The 7768-nt window shown below is 33.8% G+C and overlaps 1 long non-coding RNA gene across 1 annotated transcript; it reads right to left on the bottom strand.

Annotated features, from left to right (window-relative positions):
- Nucleotides 1-2183: 2183 nt before the first annotated feature.
- LOC138709183 (uncharacterized) lies at nucleotides 2184-6648 on the bottom strand. The gene is made up of 4 exons (XR_011334860.1): nucleotides 6230-6648; nucleotides 5680-5797; nucleotides 5095-5224; nucleotides 2184-4007 (listed from the first exon to the last, which is right to left on the bottom strand). It is a non-coding gene; the product is annotated as an uncharacterized lncRNA (long non-coding RNA).
- Nucleotides 6649-7768: the final 1120 nt, after the last annotated feature.

The following is a 7768-nucleotide window of genomic DNA, read 5'->3' as shown; positions in this document are numbered from 1 at the left end:
ACTTTAAAATTAAATTTATACCGGTAATAAAATATTTTAGTTAAAATTAGTGTGTGACATATCCTTAATTAAAACCTTCCAAGAGTATAAATTAAATTGTATAATCTGTAGAGAATCTTTGAGAATTAGGGTAATAATTTTCTTAATGAAAAGAAAAACGATATTGATAATTATTTTAAAATATAAATTTTGATAAAGAACTCCGAGCACTAAAAAGTAAACGTATTATAGACCAATTGAAGAGAAGGACGTTATACTTGGACTAAAGAAGGGAATACACGCCTCATAAATGTTCATATGTTTTTCTATTATGAATTATTTTACATAATTATATTTTAAGCTAATTAAGTTATCCGTATGAATAAAATGTCAGATGTAATAACTTTAACTCTGAAAAATATTTTTAATCTTCGATAGTTGTACATACATTTAAAATGTTTATTTAAATTTTAGAACTTTTTGACAGAATTTTCAAATTTAATTGCACAAATAAGCTAGATAGAGTTCTCAGCGGTGGCTGAATGGATATACCTTCAGTTTGTTACGCATGCGGTCCGGGTTCGAATCCCGATTATGATAAAAAATCCATAGTGACACTTATGGCGGAGAAGGTCCCAGTTGGGTTTTTCTTGGGGTTCTCCCTCTTCCCGATATTAGGCATCTACATCATTCCGTCAACATTTCTAAATTTCGTTATCATTCCATAGCATTCCCCGAACGCCAGCTCGCGACGCACGGCCTAGGGAAGAGAGGGTTTGCCTGCTCGAAACCTGGGTACGGAGCGAACCTTAGTTAGTTAGTCGGTGTGGGTTTGGGAGTGCATCTGGCTTGAAGGCAAGAGGGCTATAACCATAGACAAATAAATAGAAAGACCCCCAACTCAATGCATCACCTTCGACACGCTATTGACGCGACGTCGAGACACTTGGCGGCAAAACATCGGAACTACATCTCGTTACACATAGTAGCAGAATGCGGAACTACATCCCTTGTTACACGGCCCGATCGGTATTACAGGTATCCGTTATGCCAACATTAGAGCACGATCGGTACTGCAGATACCTATTATACCAACACATACCGGTATTTTTCATATCGCCAAAGGAGTGTGTAATGGTTTATCAGTTTAAATAACATGTTTAACCACAATATTTATATCACATTTTTGTTTTAACATGTGAATATAAATATAATGGTTGAACATGAAACTGAAAACCATTAACACACTCCCTCTTTTAACACCGTCATTTAACCCTTTTATTAAATTAATTTATCAAATTTGACTAATAAAAGTTTTTGCATCTTCTAGATCAAATATGTAATTGAGATACAGGATGCGAATAGGATAGGATACTTCTCTCCAAAACACCTTAAGCACTATTTTTAAATAATGTTATGTATCATGTATTGGAAGATAAAAACAAAGATTGACTTTGGAATATTGACTTCGAAGTTATTATTGGTCAGTTATATAATTATAATTCGCTCTTAATTTTTTTATGTCAAACATTAGCTTGAAAATAGTCATAAGATGTTTTGCTGTGACACAGTACAACGCACGTTCATAAACATTTATAAAACACCACTTTATTTGTTTTACACCGTCAGAGATGAACATCTATTTTTAAAAGTAACTGCCATTAGTTTAATATATGGATATTAAAAATCTAAGTAATCAATAATCACCACTGATAAAGAATACAAAGAAAACTATTTGTCTACAACAGACATAAAATTAACTTAGACTTTTAATAAAAACACCATTAAGAAATACAAGTAAAAAAATCATTTTTCATTCTCTGATGTATAGTTGATTCAAAACACTGAACATATTAGAAAAAGTGCAATAAAATTTATTAGAGATAAGTCTATACTTCGCAACATTTCCTAATTTTGAGCTTTGATACTGAGTGTTTGATTTGGTTGCGGCCCCATTGCTCAAAATATGTTGTTGTATTCTAATGCTAGGGGTTTGACAAAGTCATTTGACCTCTTGCACACCAATATTTTTCGAAGATATTATCATGGCCAGCCACTGAAGCACAGATTTTGAGGTGTTCCGAATCCATTTCTTGGTTTGAGTTGCACAGTGGGTAGTTAGGGGACTGATATATTCCAATTCTATGCAGATGTTTGTTTGGCCAGACAGTCATGGCCTGTTGCCAATCTAAATGCAGCTACAGACGATTTTCGTGGTAAATCGGGAATTAACTGTGGATTATGATGCAGAGAGTTCAATTTTTTCCCTTGAGATTTGTGTTATCAAATTTTGTTTGTTGAAGTCTAAGTATGTAGATTTAATAAATCTTTTCACAGAGTAATACGTAGATTTAGTAACAGGTCTGTAAGTAGCAGTGCTGCCCTTCTTTGCTAAAGCATCAGCATTCTCGTTTCCCAGGATTCCACAATGGGATGGTATCCACTGGAATACAATTCTTTTATTGAGTGATATTAATTGAGAGAGCATTTTAGTTATTTCTGCTGTTTTAGATGAAAGTATGTATTTAGAGACTATTGATAGAATAGCAGCTTTGGAGTCTGACAATATAACTGCATTCTTAAATTTATTGATGTGGCATAGAAGATTCCTGAGACTTTCACTTATTACAATGATTTCTCCGTCAAAACTTATTGTTCCATATCCAAGAGATCTATAAAGTGAGAAGAGACAAAATATTGTACCATATTTACTCTCTTCTTAGCTGATGTTATACAAGCATTCCATTATAAAAAATTTAGTTGCTTCTGTACCATTAAAGTAGTCCCGCCCAGAAATCCGACTGGGGGACTATTTTGCTGCATAGAATTGGAATATATCAGTCTCCTAACTGTCCATTGTGCTACTCAAACCAAGAAATGGATTCGGAACACCTCAAAATCTGTGCTTCAGTGGCTGACCATGACAATAATTTTGAAAAATACTGGAGTGCAAGAGGTCAAATGACTTTATTGTCAAATGCCTGGCATAAAAAACATCAACATATTTACTCTGGTCATGATAATATCTTTGAAAAATATTGGAGTGCAAGAGGTCAAATGACTTTATTGTCAAACGCCTGACATTAGAAAACAACAACATATTTACTCTCTAAAAATTCTAAATAATGCACCCAAATCTCACCAGTTGCAGAAGCTGCAGATTCGTATCGCTGCCACTGGACTCCCTCCTATGCCCTATAGATGACACAACTGAAATGCTCATTGTACTAGTAATTATTATTTGTATTTATATTACTATGTAATGTTAACTTAGGGTCTTAAAGATCGTTAGATTTATCATTGCCCTATATATTACAAAAATTATATTGGTCATAATGTAGATGTCAAGTACTCTACTTTTTTTTTCAGATGAATGAATGAATTCCCCTTATTTTCCTTCAATTAACTGAAGAAATCAACACATTAAACGAAATGAGATAACAATGATCATAATAATAATAATAATAATAATAATAATAATAATAATAATAATAATAATAATAATTCATTCTAGTACCGAGGTCATGGAAAGCATGGGGCTCTACCTCCATGCCCCCCAAATGCCTTCTTGGCATGTTACGGGGATACCTTTACCTTTTACCTTTAATAATAATAATAATAATAATAATAATAATAATAATAATAATAATAAAAATAATAATAATAATAATGAATGAAGTCCATTACCATACACTTGTCAACAAAATTAAACACAATTTTGTTAAAAGATAAAGACAATGAATGAATCACTCAATGAAAGAGAATACAGGTTCAAATTGATGCCACAGTGAAGTGCAATGAATGAAGCAATTATGTTAGGTGGTGAAATAGGTTAATGTAAGTAGGTTGGTGATGAAGTGGGTCGTAGTTCTTGAGTGGAATACCAAGCATCCCTTGATGGAATGGCCCCTCTTAGTAAGTTATACCTGAAGTCACCGTTATACAGATTACTGCGAAAATGGCTTGCACATATATAGGCCCTTCTGTAAGGATGAGGATATTCTGCCACAGCTGCCCACATGTGGTACCTGTTACAATCAAAATTCTATTATTATCTTAAAAAAAATATACAAACCAGGGTTGGTATTAATTTAAATTAATGATTTAATCATGATGTAAATAAAATAATTTTCATTTTATTTACATCAAATAATTGTTACTACTTAAATCACAGATTAAAATTATATGCACCTAACATGATTAAGATGAGAAATTAACTTCCTGAAAAAAAAAAAAATAAACCTTTTACATATGACTGTTCTGCTGCTTCTTAAAACTATTAGCAATATATATGAGTAGCAAACTTGCATCTCTACAATGAACAAAATATTTTCTATGGTGAAATATATTTTTCTTCCTATGAATTCATATAAAATTTCACCAGAGAAAAATCTTTGTTCATTACAGACATATAACTCTAGCATTTTCTGAAGAAATGGACAGGTTTTGAAAGTTTGCTTCTCATATGTCTTTTCCCAACTCCTAATTAAGGAGCAACAGAACACATGGTACATTTAGTCAAGTAGAGCCTACTTTCGGAATCACCACCTAATTAAAGCACAGTATGATGCTGAGGATTGAAATGAATAGTTGTAGCTCATAACAATATTAAAAGTAAAAGTTGCACAATGCCAAATGGACTACGTATTTATTCTGAAAACACACAATGCTAAGCTCTTCTGATAAATTTATTTGTAAATATTAATCTCTCTAAATAGTTGAATTCTTTTCTAATGAATAACAAACTGAGCATAATATCTTGCCTTAGTCTAAGCTAATTATTATTATCATTAAGTGCAGGTTATTAGTGCTGTAACTCTTCATGTATTAATAATGAGGCCTATGTGTAAACATAGTAAATTATTTTTGAAGCGATGTTGTTAATTACTTAAAATAACACATTAACAAAATACACAATTATGTAGGAACTAATGCACAAATTAAGTTTAAATGAATTACAAAAGAAGACAAAAACTCATTTTAATAAACAAATATGAATTTGACAAATAATTCTCACTTAAATTTAAAAATCACTACAGTTTACCAACCCTGACTATTTACTGATGATATATAAGGATATCTTTGCATTGGGCTTATGCCAACGCCATTGCTTACCTTTTAAGCTGTGCTGCATTACTTGGCGCAGGAAACAGGAGTAACCAGGTCTTCTCATTACTATCCGATTTCTGACAGTACACTGCAGCACATTCACAGTGTAAAACTCCGCCATTTGTATTTCTATTAACTGAAACAAACTAGCAGTAGCCTAGTATCATATAATGCATTAATAACACTACATTTCATAGAACAATTGAAGGATTGCAGTATAATCAACGTTTGTGAAATATTCCTGGAAGAATTCTATCCACGAGTCTATAAAAATAATAAATATCTCCGGCAATTTAACTCTTTTTATTTTATCAAAATTATTCTAGTAAAGGTACTACTTTTAACTGTAAAGTCAAATTTCTAAAATATATCTTTTCGGGAACAACACTTCTTTACTATTGTGTTACCAAGCTAAGGTACCCCGCCATCCTTTGATAACGCAACTGTAAAGAATTACACCGGGAACAACATATTTAGTCATATCAGATTCTGTCCCACGAATTTTAAGATGTCTGACCAACTTAACTTAGCTATATCCAAAAATAAGATGTTCGTTCATACCCAAAGTGTATATTAACCTTGTTAGCTTACCTTTAAAGCTCTTGGCGTAATTGCAGTTAGACCTAATACACTGTTGTAATTCAACACAGAAGTCAGTTCATCATGTGGTAGTGGTAGAAAGAAGGTAATCGCGTTCTGAAGTTTATCCCTGAAAACAATTACAGATCTCAGTTTAATAAACGTTTAAGATATGATGGAAGAATTCAGTTTAAATTAGAAAACATGACAGTGCATTTAAGCTGCATCTACACGGTTCAGTTTTTCATGCTCGTACGCACGCAGTCTGGGAAGAATATTGAAAGAATCAAGTTTAAAGCGCATGTTGAATTAAGATACATTAAGATTTTCTATCTACAAGGTACGCCATATTAATATTAAAATACCAAAATACCATGTGATGGAGTGTAAAAACCGATTATAGTTTCACTGACCAAGTTATGCAGCAGCGAAAGCTAAAATAATATATTATCCTGCACATTGTGTGCACTTCCGTTATTATTAAATACCAATCTTGCAGGCATTGCTTGAATGTGTGAAGTTGAACCGTGTAGATGTAATCTCAAACATATTTCTTTCTTACCTTTAACGTTGCGAATTATTTCTTGTTGCAGGAAAGCACCAGTAACTTCTCAATTAACTCGATCTGTTCAAATTTCTTCCTTAAGCAGCTATGTTCTTCCATTCCATAATTTATACAAGATTTAAACAGAATAGGAATGCCAACATCCAACAATTGATCAACTGAACAAATGAGGTTAATAGGTCATACACAGTACACTAATATGGCTACTTTGTCCTCGAATGAAAATGCAAATTAGCTATATAGTAATAGTAATAATAATCCGAATATTATAAAACTGACACATTCTGTAAATAATTGATATTAATAATATCTGTTTAAAACTGTCATATTGGCAAAACTTATAACCAAAGAACTTTCGAAACCAAAGAGTTTTGTACTGCTAATTTTACAAACTCTGTGATCAAAATACAGCCAGTGCTGTCCTGACCACATGCGGCAAACTATGGAACATCTATGAGCATCCAACATCTATCATTTGAGTTAAGCCCCCCTGGCTATAACTCTCTTGCTTGAGGGTCAGCGCAATAGATCGTGAAAGGTCGCGGTGCTGGGTTATAGTGCCCTCCTCCCTAAATTACATTCCTACCAATATATGGAATTTGAATATTATACAGTGAGGTTAGTTAGTTGAGTTAGCTCGGGTTTTCGTCCACAGCCGGCCAGGCTATCAATGTGTTGGTTATCGCGAGGAACACGCGCGCTTCCCCGCTACTTTTAGACCTACAATACTACTGTTACAATGCTTAAACGTTGCAGTACCGGTACTTATCAAGCTCACATTCGTTACTCAAAATGTCCTCGATTTATTGAAACATACATTTGACATCTTTTTATTAAATTTGCAGTCACTCTCGCAAGTTCTTCAGCACTGATAGAATTTATTGCATCTCTTATATTATGTTAAAGTTCGGTTATGGAGTATGGGTTTCTTGCATTCTGTAGGGCCATAATTCAAGTAATTTTGTCGCTACACGAGCAGAACTTTTACTTATTCCAGTTTCCTGCGCTGAACATCGAGGGATTTTTGAGGGGTGTGTTCCAATCTATCACCAATCTCGTCTAATTTCTCTTTCGACAGAACGTGGAGTTCTCTTTTCGGTTTTTCATCGTTTACCGAACCTGTCCGCGTGAACTTCTTATAAAGTCTTCTTATTGTACTGGCAGCTGGACCAGATCTCTCTGAAAACTTTTCTCGAAATTTGCATCTTGTCGCAGCACAAGATTTTCGTTTCCGTATGTTTATATAGTTACAAATGGCTTTCAAGAAAGCCGCAGGTTCATTGCCGCCCTCACAAAAGCCCGCCATCGGTCCCTATCCTGTGCAAGATTAATCTAGTCTGTACCATCATCTCCCACCTCCCTCAAATCCATTTTAATATTATCCTCCCATCTAGTCTCGGCCTTCCCAAAGGTCTTTTCTCTCCAGCCTCCCAACTAACACTCTATATGCATTTCTGGATTTGGCCATACGTGCTACATGCCCTGCCCATCTCAAACATCTGGATTTAATGTTCCTAATTATGTCAGGTGAAGAAA

The sequence above is a fragment of the Periplaneta americana genome, chromosome 11, assembly GCF_040183065.1.
Source record: "Periplaneta americana isolate PAMFEO1 chromosome 11, P.americana_PAMFEO1_priV1, whole genome shotgun sequence".
Classification (NCBI taxonomy): Eukaryota; Metazoa; Arthropoda; class Insecta; order Blattodea; family Blattidae; genus Periplaneta; species Periplaneta americana.
The sequence above is the reverse complement of the archived record's forward strand: the minus strand, read 5'-3'. Positions and strand labels throughout refer to the sequence as shown.